At 38.0% G+C, this 23,057-nt stretch overlaps 1 protein-coding gene across 3 annotated transcripts in view; it reads left to right on the top strand.

The window, feature by feature from the left end:
• CUNH8orf34 (chromosome unknown C8orf34 homolog) overlaps nucleotides 1-23,057 on the top strand; it is a 394,342-nt gene that overhangs the window by 225,124 nt on the left and 146,161 nt on the right. The window lies entirely within an intron of this gene.

Raw genomic sequence — 23,057 nt, 5'->3', positions numbered from 1 at the left:
AGTCATTGTGACAACCAAAGAGCCAGATTTTATTGAAATACTTAGGAATCATTCCTGGTACTATATAAAAAGCCTTAAAGTCTGTTGACTAACAAAGTATTAAGAATATGATCTATTACTTCTTACTTAGTTTTGCAGCAATAAGAGCAAATAACAGTGGATGGTTTCATTTAGAAAGTTGTGTATAAGTCTCATGTTCACCACACTTTGACAAAATCTTCCCTATATCTGTATTGAAGGGTACAAACCTGACCAACAGCAAGCCTCTAACTAAGATGAACTGTAGGGCAATTCCAGTAAGATGTATGGTCAGATAACCAGTGAAATTCTCAAGAGCAAAGTGAACAAACTTTCTGCACAAGAAAATGAATAAATGGTGCAGAATTATGCAGTGAGTTTTATAAAAATTCATTGTCATATTCAATAAGAGTATACTACATATTAAATTATGAGGTAGACATTGAATAAAAAACAATAAACACAGCCAACACATTTTATGCATTGTAGGAGAAAGAGATCTATTAAGCAAAAACTGTAATGGCACATGGTGAAGACAGGATTTTAGTGGGCATGTCAAGGAGACTGTGGCACAGCGCCGTGTGCACAAAGGAGGAGGTGCAGAGTCTAAACTTATGGTGGCAACTTTTTTCTCCCTCAAAGATGAGGGTGATGATGGATGCAGTGAGGGTTCTAATACTGAGAGAAAAATATGATAAAAAATGTAGGGCTAAGAATTACAGTATGTAAGTGAAAACTGGAAGTAGTCATCTAGTGATCGTCAGACTGGAAAGAAACAGAAAATCAAAGGAGCTCTGCAAGCCAGAAGGTTTGAGTATAGCACAATGTGATGTACAGATAGATACATGGAGCCAAAAGTAAATCAGAAGTGACAGCAGAAAAACGAGAAATGAAGGCTTTTTGTTATTTCCAATAGATGAACGTTTCCAAGGTGAATTTACAAGCATTTCCAAGGTGAGTGCTTCAGCATCAACAATAAGTAAGGAGTGAAAGAAATGTGCATGACAAATAGTTGAGAAATACATTGGCCAATTTGATATGATTGGAAGTGCTAAAGGAGAGATCTGAAGGTAACATAAAAGTCGCAATTGTTTTATGTTATAAGTTCAAGTTTCTAAAGACTTTAGTGGGCTAAGTTTACTGAGCCTGACTGCATACCTCGGAGCTGCTAGCAGTATCATGTACAGGAATGAAGTAAACTTCAAAGATAGAATAGAGAATAGTAGACTAACTATGCTACAAACTTTAAGATCCATAAAACAAAGGCCATTAAAGGAAGAGTTGGCAAAGCTACAATGGAAAAAAACAGGTTTTAATTTAAATAGTAAACTTGTCTATGGTGTCAGACTAGTAAAGAGAGCAAGTAGTCATTTTAGGTTTGACACATGAGAACTCAATGTCTGTACTGAGAAGTGTTATGGTAATGGTGCCATTGAGTTTTGACTAGATGGAAAAGTTAATTGTTGGTATAAAAGTGGATAACGAACTCTTGGTAGTCTGGATGGCTCTTCCAGGGAAAGGGGATGAGTTCTTTTTGTGCTCTTGATATTCTTTCAGCTTTAAAGGCCTGTAGGTCTCAAGGAAAAAGAATGCTGGATAACAACAGTTTGGGTCCAACCAATGCTTTCCTGGAAGATAGGGGAGGTGATTAGATCATCTAGCACAAAGCTGAGAAGTCGAACCAATAGAGAAAAAGAATTGATCTCTACAAAGCATACAACAGGAAAAGAATCTCTGCCATTTCCAAGATTCTTACAAAGAAGATGTGTTAAGGCTGAAAGGATGAGCCTATCGATACAGTCTGCTCTCATGTTCACTTAAAGGAAAGGTGTGGACGCAGACTTCAAGAGGTGTATCATGCATGGAAGCCTAATGCTTACAGTGAGCACAGCGATTTAGCCTTTCATAGATATGCAGCACAGATTGTTTTAGTTAACAAAAATAATTCTCAACCAAATTTTTATATGAATTCATAATACATAATTTAGTTACTTTTTAGGTTTCTCAGATAGCAGATACACGAGAAAGGAAATATGGGATGTTTGTTAGAGGAGTGATTATAAGAGGGCTTTGTAGGTGTCAGACAACTTAAGAAGAACATGAAAGCTCTAGAAAGCAAAGAGTTTCAGAACAAGTTCATCATCAAGATATGAAGAATATTTTCTACCAGACCAATGTGTTTGTAATGAAAATTATCATATTGATTATTTTCTTGATGCCATGACCTAATACCTAACAAGAAGAAATTCAAGCAAGGAAGGGTTTATTTAAGCTTTAAGTTTGAGAGGGTATGGCCCATCACTGCAGAACAGATATAGGTACAGAAAAATAAAATTCCTGGTCACATTGTACTGGTAATCAGGAAGCAGAGAAAGTAAACAGAAAGTATGATCTTGCTGTCAAAACTCCAGAGTAGTCTCCGGTAATTCCTATAGAAATAATCTGTTTTTCTAAAGGTTCTGCAACCTTCAAAACAGGATCCAAATGTCCAAGCATATGAACCCCTGGGGAACATTTTAGAATCAATCCACAATAATGATCTTTTAATTTTGTTTTCCTTTCATGCTGTGTCTAACCACAATGATGGTCTCACATCTTGAAATAGACATTGCTTGAATGAGAAAGAGTATACACTCACCATCCTCGTGCTCCTTGGATAACTTCTGTAAAGAGAAAAATACAACCATCTTACAGCAAGACCTGTGGAGACCGTTAAAGACTTTCTAAATTCCAGAAGCTGAGCATTGAGTCTTGGAAGGAGAAACTCCTCCAAGGATTAATCACATACCACAGTCAGAGTGAAACACAGTTTTAAAGAAAATGTCCAGTTGACAACAGTGGCAAGAGAGATTGAGAAATAAAATTGAGTCAGAAACAATTGTTGTTGGTTATACCTCAGGGTAGACATCCTAATAGATGTCCAGATAGATTAGAGGCAATAAGAAGATGACAAAATCTTTTCTTAAAAGCTGGCTTGACATCTGGAGCAATGGCTCAAGGGACAAAAGTGCTTACTGTTAAGTTTATGACTTGAATTTGATTCCTAAGATCCTTATAGTGAAGGAGACAAATAATTACTACAGTGTGTCTTCTGACCTCCACAAGAAAATAATGGCACCCTTGTACATGCTCACAAACAAATGAGGGAAGTAAATAAATAACCAGTAATGCCTCATTTTTGACTGTTATAAAACAGAGATCATTCAGTTATGAATTTCCACCCTATACTCATAGAAACCAGAAGATTAGAATGGATGTGGTGATCAGTTGGGTGACTCGCTGAGTTCCTCCAAGCCTTCCAAGCTCCCATGTGACATAGAAGTGGCCCAACAGCTACTATATACCTTGTGAGGAGCACACAATATCAAAAGGAACTCAGAGTATTGGGCCCATTGTAATGAGGGGGAAAATGAGCCACGACAGAATAAGTTGTCCCAGCCTGGGCCTGAGGCCAGAGGTGGTTGTTGAGAGTTGGAGAAAAAACTGTGAGTTTGAATCCATGATAAGAAGGATCAGAAAGCTCTTAGCCGTGGTGAGAGCAAGCTATGCCCATTCTCTGCTCTGGGGAAAGCTTTTCTCTAGCAGATAGTGAGGAGTTCAAAAGACAGTCTCAGCCTGCAGAGTCTGACTCTCTGCTGGCTCTTCTTAAGGACATGCAGTCCTGATGCCACCTTCAGAAGTAAGGGGGAGACAACAAAATTTGGAAGAATGGTATCCTCACTGGTGTCTGTCAAAGAAGAGGCTAAGCTTGATAAAATAAACAGTTTAAGCCAGGGAACAAAACACCCATTTATAGGAACTTTAGAGGCTCATCACCATTATTCATTTAGTGTTTTCCTCTTGTTCAGTGGTAAAGAGTTTTAGAACAGAGGCCAAGTGATGGAGGATATTACATTGCTTGCCCTTCCTAGTTTTATTTAGTTTTGGGACACACCACAATTATTTTGGAGACTGGATAAATCTTGCCTTCTAACAAGGAACTCATATTAGGAAATAGTGTTCCATAAATTTCAAAATTCATTAACATTTGTTTCTGGGTGTGAGTAACACTAATGAATTGATATTATGTCTGGAAATGCTATCAAATGCTTTATATGAAAAAGAGCAGCTAATAATTTCAAAGACTCCCTAAAGCAGCTCTCAAAATGATGCTAGATATGTGCTCACTGCTCTATCTCATGTGACTTTATGTAAGATAGGTTTGGAGTCCATCAGGAGATGGTGATCTATCTCTGTCTCTCTCTCTCTCTCTCTCTCTCTCTCTCTCTCTCATGTGTGTGTATGTGTGTATGTGTGTTCCTTGAAAAGCTGCTAAAGGATAACTCCACTTTTTGTTAGAATGTGTTTGTGAAAACCACATTATTGAATTTGAAACTCATAAAGTAAGTCATATTTTCCTTACCAAACGTTCTTAAGAATTGTGGTTAGAATTTAAGACACAGCACATAGGAAACCATAGATGTAATCAAGACTGTAATACAAAGAAAAGGGAAAGTCAGCACTCGAAGATGTTTGTTAAATCAACTGAAAAATGTATATTCTCTATTAAATCTCCAATGGACTAATGGGTATATTACAAAGTTAGCCAAACGTTAAATTTTGATAACTATTCCTCTTTTAATTGTTTTATTTCACAATGATGGGATGGAATTCTCCCATTGAGGCACATTCCTAGACTCAACTCATCTTTACTGTAAATTTTTCCTTGACATTTTGAAAAAAAAGGTAAATAATGGAATGTATACCTTGAATAGCCAATGTCTGAAAATATTATAGTCTGGAATTTTAATTATTTCATTTTTATATTTATTGATATTTCTCAAATGATTGTCAACTTAAGCTATTCAGTGGCAAATAATTCTTTAAGGTGTCACTAAGAATTTTAATCTTAGTAAGTTTGAGAAAACAAAATTAATATTGCCTTTGTCAGTGATGATTGTATGACAAATTACTATGTACTCAGCAGATTAAAACAACCTCATGTCTTTTATGGGTGGAGAATCTGGGTATAGAGAAGCATGCCCATGCCTCTGTTGCTGCCACTGTGTCTGACACATTGCAAATCCATTTTGCATTTTGCTTTTCTCAGAATCCATGTGCTGTTCTCATCTCTTATACTTCAAGTCATGGAACACTGTCACCCAAAATGAAATCTCACAAAACCATTTCCAATTCTGTTCCACATTTTTGGATAGTCTGGTGAAGTCCTATGTTTCACATAACTATAACCTGAGTGTCAAGCCAGGCAAGCAAGACAGAGACTGGCCCCAATATCACATTGTTGGTAAAGGTCAGTATCTCAAAACTCCTTGGACTCTGGGTGCCCCAGCCTGTAGGAAATTCAAATGTGGATGGGGCAGGGGGGAAGAATGAAGGGACAAGAGACACAAAGAAGGAAAGCAAGACAAGGTTTTGATCAAGCTCTCAAATTTTAATTAAAGGCAGCAGATTATAAAGACATAGCAAAATGGTAAGTTTAGGCAAGGATCATTGCTTAAGGCTATCCCACTATCATATCCTCATTGCCTAAGACCATCCTACTATTGCAACTTGCTTCCCGGGGTCTCAGACAGTGAACGTCATTTCTTAACCTTGTGCTTTAAGTGACTAGGTTTTCCAGAACAGGGAGTAATTTCCTGGATTTGGCTCCTAGCATCTGGGTCTGAGTTCCTAGCTGGCTATTTCACTACTTGCTTAAAACATAATAGACATTCAACAACTGAGATACTTTTACTTTATGATTGTTATTTTGAAGAATGTTATCTAACGAATGAAGTTAACTAAATACACATTTACTAAATATAGGAGTTTAGCAATATAATAGTTTATACAACACAGATTCAAGAAAACCTTCTTGAACTTACATCCATACAAATCTGACACTTAGCTGCAGGCTAGACAAATCATTTCCGTTCTTATTCTCCAGTTAACTCTTGAATTGGGAAGCCCAACAGACTTTCTAAGGGACTTTACCTATAAAATATATCATCTATAAAGTGAAGGTAACTGTGGCCTGCAAATCATGGTGTTTAGATGATTAGACTTTTTGTGCAGTTGATATATAACCAGCAAGCATTTATAATCTGAGGACAGTTCTAGAAAATAAAAACACTGTAGTCACTGTGAGACACTTGCTGTAATTTGATTAGTGAACAGTGCAAGCAATGAGCAGTGATTGTATAACATGATTCTAGAAGATAATGAATGTTACAGAGATAAAGATAGAAATATAGGAGATTCTGTCTTAGAATACTCAAACATCCCTATTAAAAGGCAGTGACTGGACAAAAAGATTGAATGAATGGAGAAAGCATATTGCAGAATATGTGGGGAGAGGATGTCCCAGGGTAGGAGCGGAGAAAGTACAGACTTCACAAAGCAAACCTCTTCAGTTGACGAAGAAGGGGCATGGCTAGTTTATAGAGACAATATGCTATACAATCAATTGGCATTTATATACTTTATAATTTTATTCTTTTTATGACAAAATACTTATTTTACTAAACTAAAAAAGTATCTTGCTACATTATCAGATTAATCAGGTTATATTTGAGAAGAGATATAAATATACATACACATAGATACACTGAATGGTTGTAACAACAATGAATGATTTACAAGGTCATGAATTTAAAAGAGATCAAGAAGAGCATGGAAGGAGGAAGGGAATGGAAAGGGGAATGCTGTAGTTACATTATAATCTCAAAAACTAAAGAAACCAATGGAGACTATATTGACTGCCGGAAGTGAAATGATATTGCAGGTAACACCAGGCCTCATCACATCTTACTAAGATCCGGTACTATGGAGGCAGCTATTCAAGAAAGTGGAACAGAATTGGAAATAATTTTGTGAGATTTCACTTTGGGTGACAGTGTTCTGTGACTTGAAGTGTAAGAAATGAGATCAGCACATGGATTCTGAGAAAAGCAAAATGCAAAATGGATTTGCAATGTGTCAGACGTGGTGGCAGCAGTGGGCGGCATGGGCTTGCTTCTCCATGTTTGGAAAGGTATGCCATGAACTGCTTTTCACCTGTGCACACCATCAGGAAGCGTGAGAGAGTCACTACAGACAAAACACATCAACAGCAATTTTAGGATCTTTTATATTTTCCTCTAAATTTGACTCTTTTTTATTGTTTTAAAAGATTCAATATATGCGAAAAGGAAAAGGAGTATGAAGAGAAGAGATAGCTATGACATTTAGCATTATTTTTAGATTAACCACATTGGATTTAAATCCTCCAAAGTATGACTCACATAATAAAATTTTCCCTCATTTTCTATGGACATGCAATTAATTTTTGTTTTACTAATAGTATTCCCTGAAGGGCTGAAAATCCTAAGAACAGTAACAACAACAACAACAACAACAAAATCTGATATAGTTTCTTCAAATATTGGCTTAAAGCATTCATAAAGAAGTCATGTTTTTTTTAAAAAAAAAACACATGAAGCTGAAATAGAGGGAGGATGGAGAAGAAACTAGGTGGGAAGGCAGTTAAAGCAAAGGAAGCACACACCTTCAACGGTGGATTGAAGGTAGAATAATGGCAAAAGCTAGAGCTTAAGAAAATGTAAGGACTGAATGCAAGAAAAGAGAGATTCAACCAAGTGGATACTAATGTCACCCATTTAAGTCTCAGTACAGTTTAATTTAATGAAAAAAAACACAGTAACATTAAATCCTAACTGAATACCCACTAGTAGGTTTGTGTTTGCATTTGAAGTCTTTCTACTTCAGACAGAGTCAGTGCAATCACAGGTAATCTTAGAGCATTCAAACAAAACCTCTCTGCTATGTTGTGGACTGAAGTGATGGGTATGAATATATCATACTCTTCTCAAAGCAATAACTAGGAGGTAACATATCACATAACCGCATGCAAAAATATTTGTTAAAATAAGCTAGATTGATATCTGTAGTAATGATAAAATATAATTAAATATAGTACAAGGCAAAATGATTAAGATTATAGTCCATGTTCATCTGCAACCAACATATCAATAGAACACACTCAGAAAATTTCAACTTAGGAAATACATTGGTTAATTTCATGTCCCTGTAAGAAAACACTTGACAGAACCAAATTAATGAGGACAGATTTATATTAGCTCACAGTGTCAGAGAACTCAGCTCATCTTACCAGAGAGGGAACAGTCTGTGCCACAGCAAGCTGGAAAGCAGACAAATGGAGTGAGGCAAGACTCTACTTGCTTTGTTTCTTTTCTTCTTTTATCCTTTCTGAGACTCCAGCTCACATGATGATAGTGTTCATATTTATGACAGTTTTTTCCCTGTCTGTCAGTAATTTCTAGAAATATCCCCCAAACACGCAGATATAGCTTACCATTTCCTGGGGATTCTAAACTCCAGTTACTTTGACAATGCAGACTACCTTCAACAATCCACCCCTGTCAATGTGACACCAAACACTTCACTATAGATTATAACTTCTACCTCTGGTATCGTTAACCTCTCAACTCTGTGTCCTAATGCGAAAAGCATTCAGTCTGTCTTCAAGAGTCCTCTTGAGCCCTTGAGACTCAAGATAAGCTATTAGCCGTGAGATTCTGCAACCACCCTCATCCCGGTACGTGCACACGTACTAATATCAAAAGCAAGATATACACTTTCTTCTTCTATCCTTTCTGAGACTCCAGCTCACATGATGATATCAATTCCCAATATAAATAGGATGAATATGAGCATAGAAGTAATCAGACCAAAGCAAAGCAAAAATAGTACAGGCAAATATTATGTATTATAGTTACATATAGGATATCGGGACCACATGATTTGAAGTGTACTCCAATGAGATTGGGAAGTCCTGCCCCTACTACCTTGATGTATGCAGGCATTATGAGTTTCTATTGGATATAGCTTTTCTTGGAAAACATTCCAAATTCTTATTGTCTCCAACGTCCATAAATTTCCATTATGGCTTAGACTTTACCTTTACAGCTTCATCATGCTGTACCTGATTTCCATTATATTACACAAGATGGTTTGTCTTGCCAACCCATCCTTAAAAGTTGTGTAGAAGACTTCATGATCCTTGTACTCTGATGCCTCCAAAACCAGTGCCACATGAATCGCGCCAGGTTGCTACAAGTTTGAGCATTGAGCACCTATCAGATCACATTGGAAAACATTTCTCCAAGCATATGTAAGCAGTGTCCTGTTGTTATTTTTTAACAAGATCTCAATCATTTGATTTTACCAGTGAAGACTTGGGTGCTGGGGTGAAAGCCTGTTAGCTCAGAGAGGCAGAGAAAGTACCCCAATGACCTTCCACCTTAGCCAGCATCTCAGAAGGAATGCCCCTCTCTCACACCTTCTCCAAAAAAGGTCCCTCCCTTCTACTTCCTGTGGATCTCTCTAGCCATTCTCTATACTCTTCTTCACTATAATTTTTCTTAATATACTACAGTCGCTTCCTGCCAACTAGTTGCTTGTTCTGTCTCTTGACCTATGGTTGACTTTATTTAATCCTGTTTATAATATTCAAGCAGAAAGCTCTTGGATGAAAGATATGCTAAGCCTGAGACATACCACAACTAAAAATAGGTTTTCCTAGTAAATAACACAATCTCAAGGTTCACAGTATAATCAAGAATCTTGTAACATCCTTATTTTAATATATCAACAGAAAATATTACAAATGACTATTTTGTTTTATGTCCCAAAGCTTGTGATTGATAGGGTCTATCCAATTTTTATTTTCTTAGTGAAAAGTATTTATATTCACTTTAATGGTGTTAGTCTCTTTAATAACTATACTCTCCTTGTGTACAACTTTCAAGTAGCTCATTTTCTGCAGAGATAGTATACTTCAGAAATCTTTATTCTCTCTTTTTCATTTTCATTTCTCACTATAAACATAAAGTTACAAATAATAACCATACTACAGTCTTAATATAACACTGTCTTGAAATTTTCTTTGTCCAGTTAATTAGCCTATTGACTTTAGGCTAAGCCTCATACAACTTTTCAAGATATTAACAAAATGTAGAGATTTTTTTTTAATAGAATTTAGCACGAATAGCTTCAAGTCCAGTTCAGAGCTAGCCCTTTCTCCTTTGAAACTCCATGGGGATAGTCTTTACTGCCCATTCACGTTGCCATCCTAGGTTTTTAAGTTTCTTCCAGAACTTTCTTCTAAGCTATTCATACAGCATTTTGAGCTTTGTCTATCCAAATTTTGAATCTTTTCTAACACCTCTTCCAAGCTATTTTCAAAGGCTTGAGTACCACATACTCAAGTTTAGTCACAGCAATGACACCACTTCTCTGATATCAATTTTCAGTAATAGTTATTTTTGCATCGCTATGATAAAAATGCTTGAAAGGGGAGAAGAAGCTTACAGAAATAAAGATTTATAGTGACTACTGGTTTTAGAGGACACAGCACATAGGATGGAGCAAAGGATTGCAGCAAAATGATTCTGTTCAGGTCATGGTGTGCCAGGAAAGAGAAGCTATGGCTGCAACTGACCCTAGGAAATATAGAAGAGGGGAGTGTCGACATGCTCTTCACGTTGTATCTTTCCTCAGGTCAACAGAGAGTGAGATATTACCCCTCCCCTTTAGAATAGGTCGTCGTCCAGTTCACTAATCCCCTTAGCACATACTCTCACAGATATTTCTCTAGGGTTTCTTAGTTGAATATAAATTCAGTTAATTGTACCTGGTGTCTGTAGTGGCATAATTGATGTTTTGAACAAAATAATGCTTTTTAATAGTACCAGTGATTATTTCCCCTAGTAGAAATGAAACATACTTTCTCAAAACAGAGATTATTGAGAGATATTCATTATATGAACCATTTAGCCAGAGGAAAAAATCCTAAGAAAACTGAAACTGGACAAACACAATTTAACTAAAATAATATTTATTTAAAATAACTTGTAACATTTTCATAAGAAATTCATTTTTAATTATAATACATTTTACCACTGTTTTTATGAAGTTTTGATAATTAACATAATACTTACTTTTCAATTACGTGATTTGATTGAAAAATGGCCCTCATAGGCTCATATATTTGAATGCTTACTTGCTCCCCAGTTAGAAGCTGTTTGGGCAGACTCGCGAAGGGTACCATTTTTAGAGGAGGTGCGTCACTGGGGTCTGGCCTTGTGGTTTCCATCTAAGTCATTTTCGAGTTAGCCATCTCTGCCTCATTGTTGTTAAGTCTCAAGCTGTAAGTTTGCAGCTTCTTCTCAACACCATGCCTGCCTACCTGCTGCCATACTCCTTATCGTGTTGGTCATGAACTCACTTTCTGAAACTGCAAACCTAGTCAAATGCTGAGTTCTTTAAGTTACCTTGATCATGATGTCTTATCACATCAATAGAAAAGTAAATAAATTGGAAACATTTTACCTGCTGTCTTATAAAGATTTGGTAATGTACATAATTCATTTAATTTTGATTAACAGATGAATCCTCATGGCTGTCTATCATCTTTGCCTTACTTGCATTTTGCCTAATGTTCCTCACTCTCCATTTCTTCCTCCTAAGTCCTTTACCTGTAGTTTCCCCTCCATGATCCATCGTTAAGATCTCTGATACCTCTTAGCTGCACTTGTCTTTAAGTTTTTGTTTTGGTTATAACATATCATGACTTGAATGAGGGCAATAACTGCGTTTTCCATTATAAAAGGACAGCTTGCTCATGTTTTCTGTGCTGAGCTAAATCCACATGCCAGTACTCTTACTGTAGAGAAGTTTATAGAGTTTGCAAAATCATTTGTCAGACTTTCAGAAAGTAATCAATATTTCAGGAGACACCAGCAAAACTTTGAGTGTATACAACATAATCTCTTGAACTTGTGGTTGTTGAAAGTTAAGGGAAATGATGTTTTTTTTTTTCTAATGCAGAAACCCAGCTTTAAATAGTGTTTAGGTTTGAGTTTATTTGAAGAACTAGCATTTTCTTCCTGATTGAAAGAAGAAAATTATTCCCAGATGTCTTACTCTTTTTTTGAACTAAATGAAGAACCTCACAATTTATCTAATGATCAGGTCAATTAAACCAACGATTGTGATTCACTTGCAATCTAAACAAACAAATTCCAGCCTTCTAAACAAACAAATTCCAGCCTATACAGCCTTATAAAAATTAGGTTGTCCTATAGACATTTCCATTTCTAGCAATCATACAAGGATTGGTAGCTAAAAGTGCTAGTATATTTCTAGCACTTTTCCAGTTAACATAGACAGAATATGTATAAATTAAATCGATATAAATATTTCCTTTATCTTATCAGCTAAATCTTTTTCTTTTGCTTATTGATTCATAGAACCAAGGAAATTAAATATTTTGAAATCTGTTTCCTTCTATAGTGTTAAAATGGAAAGGCTCAATACATCCTTAAAATTCCACAAAATTTATTTCTCAAATAAAATCTATTTTACATTCATTAGCCTACTATTAGTCTAAAACTTGAAACCTGTGATTTCTGTTCACTACCAATTTGTTCTAATGGTATATGGGTTTTATTGTTTTTATAAACTTCTTTTCTTTTTGCGAAATTAAAGTCATACTATTCTGATGCACAAGACAAATGTGAAGTCCTATTTAAAGTATGCCTATGAGAATGGAGATGCCTCAGTTGCTCACAGCTCCTCTTTGTCTCCCCAACCACTTCCCTTGTCTCTGTCATGGTTTGTGCCAGCGAATTGAGTTATGAATGATCCTCCTCTTCCTTTTTTGGAAATATAACTGGCTCACATAACAGAAATATTTTATATTTGATCTTGTCTAATCTCTGATGTTTTCTTAACATTTGCTTTAATTTTAATAATTCACTCTGAATATATAACATCTGTTCAAAACATTTGAACGAATCAGTTTTATTGATATAAATCTACAAACCAATTCTAATGCAGGGAAAACCACCATATAATTCTTCAACTCATCTATGAATCACTGTGAAGAGACTTACACTTGAAAGGCTTTTAATTTTTCTATAAAGTTCCTTGAAACAGATGTGGAAATTCACTCGTCTCCAAGCCTGTCTAGTTCAAACAGCTGTAATTATTTCATGGATTACACTTGACTGAAATGAAAGCCCTGGGATTATTTTATCTAAGCAGACGCTATTTTCTGACATCAAAACACTATTTTGCTTGATTAGTTCTTGGTTATTTGCCAGTGAATAAAGATAAAATGCCTGTGCCTTCAGTAGTAAATTAATTTCATTCTTCTCAGTAGCATTCTTGGAACTCGGAAGATTTTCATAGTTTTATAAGCCACCTTTAAACATAAGATCATTGGGATTTCTGTTGGAAAGAAGAGGCTAGTGTGTTTTCAAAAGTTTAAAAACCAACATTCATATAATGTGGTCCTTTTTTCTTATAGTGAAAGTTAAGTGAACGAAATGTTCCTGCTTGGTAACCCTGGGATGCAAACTGTCAGGTTTCCATGGCCATCTGGTCTATAGCTCCATTCTCAACACTTCCCCAGTCTCCCTGGGGTCATCTATGCAGGTATCGTGTAGTGAGCCTGTGTGGAATGCATTGCCTTCATATCTTCCTGAGAGGTAGACTGTGGAGGTGCCTGCTCAGATTTTACCTTCAGCCCTTCAGTTAGTCTTTCCATTGTGTTGACTGATTCTGCTTTCTAATATACTTTTTCCCATCTAGCTACTTCTCCTGTTTATAGGCTTCAGAGTTAATACACACACTGATGACCTGGGCTTTGTGATGCCTAATATTATGTTTTAAGTCTAAACTATTGTGCTTAAGAGATCTACAAAACAAAAAAACAGCTCTAACCTGTAAGCCCCACATTTCCAAGGATAGGATAACTTCACAGAATTTGGGGGCTGTAGCTTTGTAAGATTAACAAGCTGTATATTTTCACTTCTACAAACAAGCTTGGTTGTCCCAGCTGTGAAGAATGTGTGTAGATTGTCTTTGCTACTTTGAGGACTCTTTCCCATCCTTTATCCCTCCACTACTCCCACTGGTTTCATCCTCTATCAGTAGATAGGAGAAAGAAGGACAGATGGGAGAGAAAGAGATATAGATCCCTGAATCTAATTTCTTTCCTTTTGTCTCTTTTTTGATCATGATTACTAACAAACAACAACCAATGTTCCTGAACAATCATTCACCAACCACCAACCCTGCCTATCAGGCTCCAGCATTTATATTTCCTCTGAAGAGTTCCCAGAATTCCAAATGTCATTTAATTGGAGAAACCATCTGCAGTTGGCAAAACAATGCCTCTGAAAGAGCATGAGACAAATCATAGTCAGCTACTACAGTCAGCCCAAAGCAGTCCCATATTCCCACACATGGGATTAAAATATAAAACATATTTTATAATATTTCTGTGTTTTTAAAAGAAACCAAAATTCCAAAATTGTCTCTACAAATGTGTGCTTGATCGTACATAGGCAGGAAGTACGTAAGTAAGAAGTACAAATCCGTCAGGATGTATGTTACGTCCCTGTGATTGGATGAAGATGGGAAAGACATAGCCTGTGGCTTTTGCCTTTGTAAGCAGCCCCTTTCTGTGATTCAGTACCGTATGTTGGTATGAGTCTTAGGTATAGACTTTGCCAGGATCCATGGTCCTTACCAGTGTTTTATTTTTCCTGTGTCTATAGATAAGTACAACAAAAGCATTCCTTCAGAACCCATTTTCCCTGAATCAATACATGTAAAGATCAGGTTTTCAAAAAATTAACAAATTACTAAAATCAAGGTAGCAACTTTTGTTACAAGAGAAACAAAATCTCTGCTTGGGCTTTTTAGTCTTATTAATAAAAAAAATTAAGAATTGACTCAAATAAAAACTCAAGGACAATTTTATTAGCATTTAAAATGCAACTCTCCATCTGAGTCTACACTTTGTTTGGCAGGAAAGCTATCACTCTCAGTAGCTGCCAAGAGAAGAATATGTGAAGAGAAAGTGGGAGGAAGTTAAGTCATTTAAGCCTGCATAGACATTAGACACACAGCAGACAAGAAACTACAGAGTGATGAAGGAGCTTAGAGAAAGAGCCAGGGATCCCAAGAATCAGAAAAGGCAAAGGTTCCAGCCAGCATCTGAAGAAGGCTGAGAAAGGAAGAATGGAAAGTTATTATTTGCTGATCACAAAGGACAGCTGAACCATACCATGCGTCATAGGGACTACAGTGAGCTGCAGGTGGGTGAGAGGGCATGAATTTTGAGGAAAGTGCAGTGTTTTGTTAAAGGAGGTGACTCTGCCTTATCTCTTTAGTGCAACATGTGTTGGAAATGGGAGGAAAAAGAGAAAAGTCAGTTTAATATTTGATTTATTAAACAAATCCTGAATGTTTGAGGCCAGTTGCTGAGGAGGTTGTAGGTCAGTACTGGAACGTCATCCATCTTGTAAGCATAATCCATTTGTGTATGGTCTTTCAGTCCCCTCTTCTGAACACTCCTGCCTTGCAGAAGGTTGGCTAAAGCCTAGAGATACAGATAATTTCTATCTAGGGACTCCACATTTGTCTTTATAGTCAGTTCTCTTCTAATATATTTTAACAACATTTTGTTGTATTTTCACTGTGATCATATAATAAGATAATGAGAATATAGCAGAACTGAACTTAGATTTCAAAGCCCAAAGCCAAACATAGTAAAAGGTACACTTAGGGTGCTTCAGAACCCAGAACATCTTTCCAATCCAGGCTGAAAGAGCAACCTCACAGACACAGGGACCAAACTTACAAAGTGAAGACGCTTTTCCCTTAAGATACAAGATGCATTTTCTGTCTTATCTGTTACACTTAGACAAGTGCAAAAAGAGATACTAGCTCTCAGAAGGACTCCACAATGACTTAACACACACCAAATCTAGCCCAACATAATTATCAGTGTGTTAGCTTGGCCAATTGAGACACAACCTGAATTTGATCTCAAGGAACAACATGGTGGAAGGAAGAGAGTTGTCTCTGGCAAGTTCTGCTTTAACCTCCAGGGGACTTGCTGTACATAAATACAGACACAGACACAAAGACACACACACACACACACACACACACACACACACACACACACACACAGAGAGACAGAGAGACAGAGAGACAGAGAGACAGAGACAGAGAGAGACAGAGAGAGAGACAGAGAGAGAGACAGAGAGAGACAGAGAGGCAAATAAATTCAATACAAATTAATTAACTAAAAACAAAAGAACTCTGAGATCACATAGTGTTTTTTCTCTGGACACCTGATAAGATGAAGTCTGTCTCACAAGGATTCGAGAAGATAAAATATCTTTCCTAAAAATAAAGCCAACTTTCTTTGAAATTCTCAAAGATGTCTGCAAGAAGGAATGAAACTCTACCCAATGTCATATTAATTTAGGAGTTAAGCCTGTTTTATTGCTTCTTTAACATTAAATGTTTTATATATGAGAAGAACATGAACTCTATATCAGCAGTCTTTACAGAAAATATTTTTGTTTCTCTCAAATTCTGGAAGAAATCCTTTCTCTTCCTATGTCCCCATAAGTCTTTCTTTTCTGCTCCAAACAATTGGCAGATTCACAAGAGAAAGTGTACACAAATGAATTCATGTATAGAGGGGTATCCCAGGGACCCCCAATAACCTACTGAAATTAAGACATGTAATTTCTCATTGTTAAGAAGAGGGGATTGTTAAAACAGAAGCAATTTGGAAGGGTAGTAAGTGATTTTCAAGGGAGTCAGATGGACTCAAAGAGAAGGTAATAAATGTTTGAAGACCAAGCTCCCTTGGCTCTTGAGATAAGGGAGAACATATATGGCAAGACTGAGTGATTTCATTTTATTGTGATGGAGTAGAGCTGATCATGAAGCATTGCTAGGATTTTAAGCTTTCCCACCCTTTCATAAAATAATTTCCCTTCCTTTGTGAGCCAACTTTGATATAAGATGACTCCCTCTTAGTAATCTATCTTGCTTCAGGTTAATAAGGATTAAGGTTAAATGGAGACTCAATATGAAAGAAAAGGTGTAAGGCTTAAAATTTAGCTTTTCTATTAGCTTGTGGATTCCTATGTTAATAATTGGATCTTGTTTTTGCTGCCTCCTACAGTGGAGGAGGGTTGCCTTCTATGTAGTGAGTTTAGGGTTAGGTGTTATTAATTCTGAGAGACATCTTACAAGTTGAAACCCTGCTAACCCTCCCAAATGGAAGAATGAGAATGAATATTGTGGAAAGCATATTTAAAATCAGTAGAAATATTTACTGATTCCATAGATAGCACAATGAAATCAGGCTGTTTGTGAGGTGTTTTAGAAATAAGGGACCCAGATTCTAGAATTGAGTCCAAAGTGAATATAGTACCTCCCATTTGGAAACCTTTCTCCATTTTAGTTGAATTCCTACCTATAAAGCCAACAGGAAGTTGACTGACAAGGGAGAGACAGAAATAATAGGAAATGGGTTGAAAACATAATCCAATACCTCAAAGAAATTGTGAGGTGCATTTTCTGGCTTTAGAGAAACAAGGAGAGGAAGAAGCATGGCTGAGTTTGGAAAGGGGCACTGGTATAGGGATGTATCACATGATTGAGCTCACCACATGAGGGTGGAGAGCTTGGGGATAGTTTAATGAGATGTTTGTGCAGGCAAATAAGAAAAGATAGAAAAGGAACTATAACCACAGGAATTATTTGTAGAGTGGTTTCATTAATGATTCTATAGTCTTGAACTAGCCAATATGGAACATTTCTTTTTTTACTGCTAGGATAAGTATACTGTAGGGGTGCTTCTTTGTGGAACACCAAGAGGATTTGCTTCCAATATATGCTTTGGGCCTAAGAGGATCCTGTGCTCTCTCATATTTGACCTTATTTGATTGGCTTTGAATTAGAAGCAAAGAGAAAAACACAGTGGTTGGAAGTTGTCAGTCAGACGTTGATCATTTAGGCTGAATGCTGCAGAGTAGAGAAAGTCAATGTGGGGTAGTTGGGAATTTGGCCTAGAGAGAAGGGACCAAAGCACAGAAGTCAGTCTCCAGGAGAATGAGATAGGAGTTTTAAATTCTAGTTCCAATCTCAAAACAGAATGTTTTCATCTTTGAATGAAATAGATTTTCATGAATTAACAGAAACTAAGGTAGGGTTCAGGGTAGAAAGAGAGGTGTTATAGTAACTATTTGATCTCAAATCCGGGTTTCTAGCCTGCCATTGATCATTCGGCTCCCATATAAAAGATACACAAGCTTTATATTTAAAATAAACCTTAATAAGCCTGGAAGATATCTACCCTCTAAGCTATTGGAAACTAATTCCCTATCCATAACCCCAAATTATTACTTCCTATGTTCCATCTGAACTGTTCTTTTTCTACAATTGGCCAGCCCTTGTGGCCATGTATTCATAACTCACTTAATCCACGGTGTCTCTCCTCTCTCCATCTTCTTCTCTTCCCTCCTTATCATGGTCTCCTCAGACCCCAAGCCCAGGAACCCAAAAAAACCACATATCTCTTTTCTGCCCAGCTGTTAGCTATAGGCATCTTTATTCACCAATCAGGGATAATTTGGGTGGCAAAGTAACTTATCCTCACTTGGGTACTTGCAGATTCTCATCTCTGGAGCAATTAGGCCTTGGAGGCCAATATTTGGCATCACAATGCATAGCAAAAGACCAAACCTCAACAGAGAGAGACAGTTATAGAGACAAAGGTAAGATTTCTTACCATTCACTTGGCACTATGAAGTTTTCTAAATCTCTAAAGATTTTAGAATGAAAGGCACCATTTGGAGCTGTTGACTGCCATAAGCCACTACATTGTGGCCAAGCAGCACTACCAAGGATAACTTATTACTTATGCTTAATATAATGCCCAGGATAAAGAAATTAAATTTGTAAAACAACTAAAGTTAGAATCTTTATGTGAGTGATATTGGATGGTTTACTGAAGTAGGTCTGAAAAAAGAAGAAAAGGAGGAGGAGGAGGAGGAAGAGGAGGAGGAGGAGGAGAAGAAGAAGAAGAAGAAGAAGAAGAAGAAGAAGAAGAAGAAGAAGAAGAAGAAGTAGAAAATACCCTTGTGAATATCATGTTCCCTTGTTCCCTTTTGGGACGTGTGGTCAAATCCACAGTACTGAGCATAGGTGAATTTTTACCTTTTTAAGATTCAGTAGGTCTGGGCCAACACAAGACCTGATCTAGCACTAGGGTTTTTGGTTTATTGACATTGTGCAAAGTCTCTGGTAAACCTGACTCACCAAAAGGCAAGACACCTTGGGGAGAATCACCAAAGGTATTGGCACTAGAGAATAAAAATGTCTGATAATGGAGAAGGGCAGGAGCCCTGGTATGACAGGAAATCCTTGTGGTGGAGATGCAAAGGGAGGGAACGTGTTCCAGAGGCAACACAGCTAGACTTACCTCTTAAATATTTTATTCTCACATAAATTAGATAGTAGAGAGATGGATGGGTTTGAAAGACATGCAAAGATGTATCATCCTTGTTAGATGAAAGTTCATTAACTTTGTTGGGCACAGTGAAACTGAAGGGAGAACTTCAGGCCTGAGAGACAAAAACAAAAAGAGACTCTTTTTTAAGATCTCTTTACAGGAAGGTAGAGAGGAAGTTGATTTTACATTGCAGGGAATCAGTGATGTGTTTATAAAAAGATAATGAGAGAAGAATATGTTCTATGTCGGTATGGTGAGGTGTGGGGGAAAGGGATGTCTTAGCAGGCCCATGCCAAGGCATCCTTTCCCAACCAGGGACAAGCCACATGAAAGTATAGTATAGACTAGATAAACATTTATTCAGGGGAGTTAAGAGTGTAGTAGAGGCAGAGAAAGACAGAGAAAGACTGGGGGTGGTGGTGGAGGCCAGCCATGAGCACATGGAGAGAGAGGGAGAAAAGGAATTGGGGGGGGGGGCAGAGGGAAGAGCAAGGAAGCAAGAAACCAAGAAAGCAAGAAAGGAGCAAGAGAGGGAGGAGGGGGCAAGCAGCCCCCTTTACAGTAGGTGAGGCCTACCTAGCTGTTGCCAGATAACTGTGGGGTGGGACATACCTGGCAGTAACTGTGGGGGTGGAGTTTAGACAGAATTCTAGCAATCAGGGTATATAAACAATTGATCTGTGAGATGAGTCACATGTAAGTTAGACTCTGTGACAGCAGTCACAGAGGTACTGGATAGACAAATGAGACTAGTTGTATGCTGACCCTAGTAAAGTTGCAATGGATCCTGGGAAAAGTGTCTTGGGTTTGTTTCCAGTAATGCTCGAAGCCGTCCTGTGTGAGAAATGCTTTCTAACATCAAAGGTTAGTAGCCCACCAAAGGCCAACATTCCATAAATCTTCTCACTTTGTAAAGTTTTATGCAAAGGAATTTAAATCTTTAATCTGTCTCACCTGGTAAAACGGTGTGACCCAAAAGCTCCCCTCACCAACATTCTAGCCTGGAACAACTGTTCTCTTCTCCTTCTACCCCACTTTCCTTTATTTAACTTACACTGTTTTTTTTTTTTAAATTACCAGCTGGGAATGACTGTGTGGTCAGTCTCCAAATGAAGGGAAAAAGCAGCCTTGAGCCACCAGTGTTGGAAAAAAAAATGAAGTGAACTTCTTGTCCTGATGTGCTTGCTAGCCCAGTTTGCCCTTTTTGAAAAAGATATTTCCTTGTCCAATTACTTTCAGTTTTTTCATGTTTGTTGGAGATAGTGTTTCCAATGCCTGCTTAGGGGCTAATTGTTGTTGTTCACACTCAGCTCAAGGCAGGCCACACCAGACCAAACAGTTTCAAGTGAGGTTTATTCAGGAGATTGAGCAAAGGTGGGGACAAGAAGATGGAAGAAGAATAGGATGAAGAGGGAGAGGTCAGGGGGCTCTGCCTATTTTTATGGGTGGTCTCTTGCAGGTAAAGGTGGGATGTAACAAAGTGGATTCTGGGAATGTATGGCAGTTGCCTTGGCAATGATGTGGGGATGCAGTAGATGGGATGTCACTGGGTTTGGAGCCTGATATCAACATACCGCCCTTTTTCTTATAAAGAGAAGAAAAAAGGGGAGGGGAAGCCCATGGTGAAACTGGATTCAGGGCGCCACATCTCTTAAACTACTTCCTGCTATATAGGAGCATAGTCCATTTTGGGTTGTAGTTGGTTTTCACCATAAGGGTCCACTTGATAGATGTGTGCAACAGGTTCCTCTGTAGACAACAGCTGGTAATCCTGTAACAGGAACTGATTAATAGTTTGATTAGAAATAATAACACCAGGAGAATGACAAGAAAGGGTGTTACAAAAGGGAGTATCTACTTCCATATGGAGTTTTTAAAAATCTCAGAACTGGAGGTCTCACGTTCCCTAAAAACAGCACTCTTCTTGGAGGAACCAACAGAGGCCACCTTCTTTAGCTGTCTGGACATCTAGCCCCCATCGGTTCTGAAGCACCACAGCTGGAATCCCATGGATCTTGTATTTAGAAAAGAGTGTCTTTTGGTGTTGGTAGAAGAAATGGTTGGTCTGTGATCCTAGCATATGTTTCTGACAAGACCAGTATGGGCAGCCCCCATAATCATCTGGCCAGTTTCTGCAATAATCTTTTATCTGGTCAAAGAGAAAGCAAGTATAGAGAACATAATATTTAGATGGGATAACAGATACAGGGATGATAGCAATTTGGATTGCTTCTTGGCATCTGGCTATGGAACAGTTAGTTTCCTGACCCTGTTTGGAAAGACTGTTTGTTATCTGTGGGGGTTTCTTGAACCTCAAATCCCCAGATGTAAGGGCTACCCTGGGTGGAAACAAGCAGCAGGGGGAGGATGAGAAACTCATGTTTAATCCAGTGAGGACAAGCTCAGCTGCTGGGGTGGAGTCTCATTTTCTGGGATTGGGGACAAGTGGGGTGATCTCAACATCCTCTGGAGCTTAACAGAGCATGGTCCTGTTAGCACTGACGTGTATGAAGAAGAGTCGATTTCAGGTGGAGAGATGAAAGGCTTGAGATGAGACAGGTGGACCAATGAGAGAGTCCCTTGAGTTTAGCAGCTATAGGTGTCACAAGAATTACCTTAAAAGGGCCCTGCCATTTGGGAGAGAGGGATGAAGGCTGATGATCTGGAGGGGAGAGAAGAACTTGGTCTCCAATGTTGACAGGCAGTGGACAGGAGACAGTGTGTGGTCGAGGTAGATGGTGGTCAGCAATGATGTGGGTGTGTGGTGAGGTATGGGGGAAGGGGATGTCTCAGCCAGCCCATGCCAAGGCATCTCTCCCCCGCTGAGGGACCAGCCACACACTGGTATAGTATAGAATAGAGTATATTCTAGGCATGGGACAGGGGTCAAGAGGGTAGTAGAGGAAGAGAGAAGCTGAGAGAGGAGGGGGGAAGGCAGGGCTGCACTAATCTAAGGGTCTAGAGTTATGTATTCACAAAGCATTTTGCTGCTATGTCCATTTTAAACTTGGATTAATTTGTCAAACTGGTTGTAAAATAAATCTTTCCAACAATATAACTCCAAAAGCCACAGAATCATTTCTGTTGCTACCACGACACTTATGAATGTTTGTTGTAAGTGAAAATGCAGTGAAACCACAGAACTAGACCACTCCATGGATAGAAACAAAAATATATTGGTAATCAACCTGCCAAGGCTCTCTCTCAGGATGGGAGCTGGGGGGAAGTAGGAAAATGTCAGAAAAGCAAGTGGTGGGGGTCTTTGAGCAGATAGAGGCTGCTCAAAATTACTGGGAACTTGCCAAGTTAGTTGACCTTTGAAGGGTGGATTAAGGGAGATTCCTGAAGGATTAAAGTTTCTTACAAGAAATTACAAGATTTTCTTACTCAGTGAACAGAACTCCCCGCCCCATACCCCAGAAGAAAACTGGGGGATGCTGAACTTGGGCTTCTGTTTACCTGGTCATTCTGTTAAGGACATTGCTCCTAATGTAGCCACTTTGGGTATCTACTTTGGACCTAATCTTTGTGGTCCTTGCTGATGCCAACACTTAAATCTAAACTGTGTGTTAGTGTAAATCTGAACTCAGTGAAGTCACATTCAGGTGCCAGGCAACTTCTGCGTTGTTGCCGAGGCAACCCA

This window comes from Grammomys surdaster, unplaced genomic scaffold (genome assembly GCF_004785775.1).
Source record: "Grammomys surdaster isolate TR1022 unplaced genomic scaffold, NIH_TR_1.0 64, whole genome shotgun sequence".
Lineage (NCBI taxonomy): Eukaryota > Metazoa > Chordata > Mammalia > Rodentia > Muridae > Grammomys > Grammomys surdaster.
The sequence above is the reverse complement of the archived record's forward strand: the minus strand, read 5'-3'. Positions and strand labels throughout refer to the sequence as shown.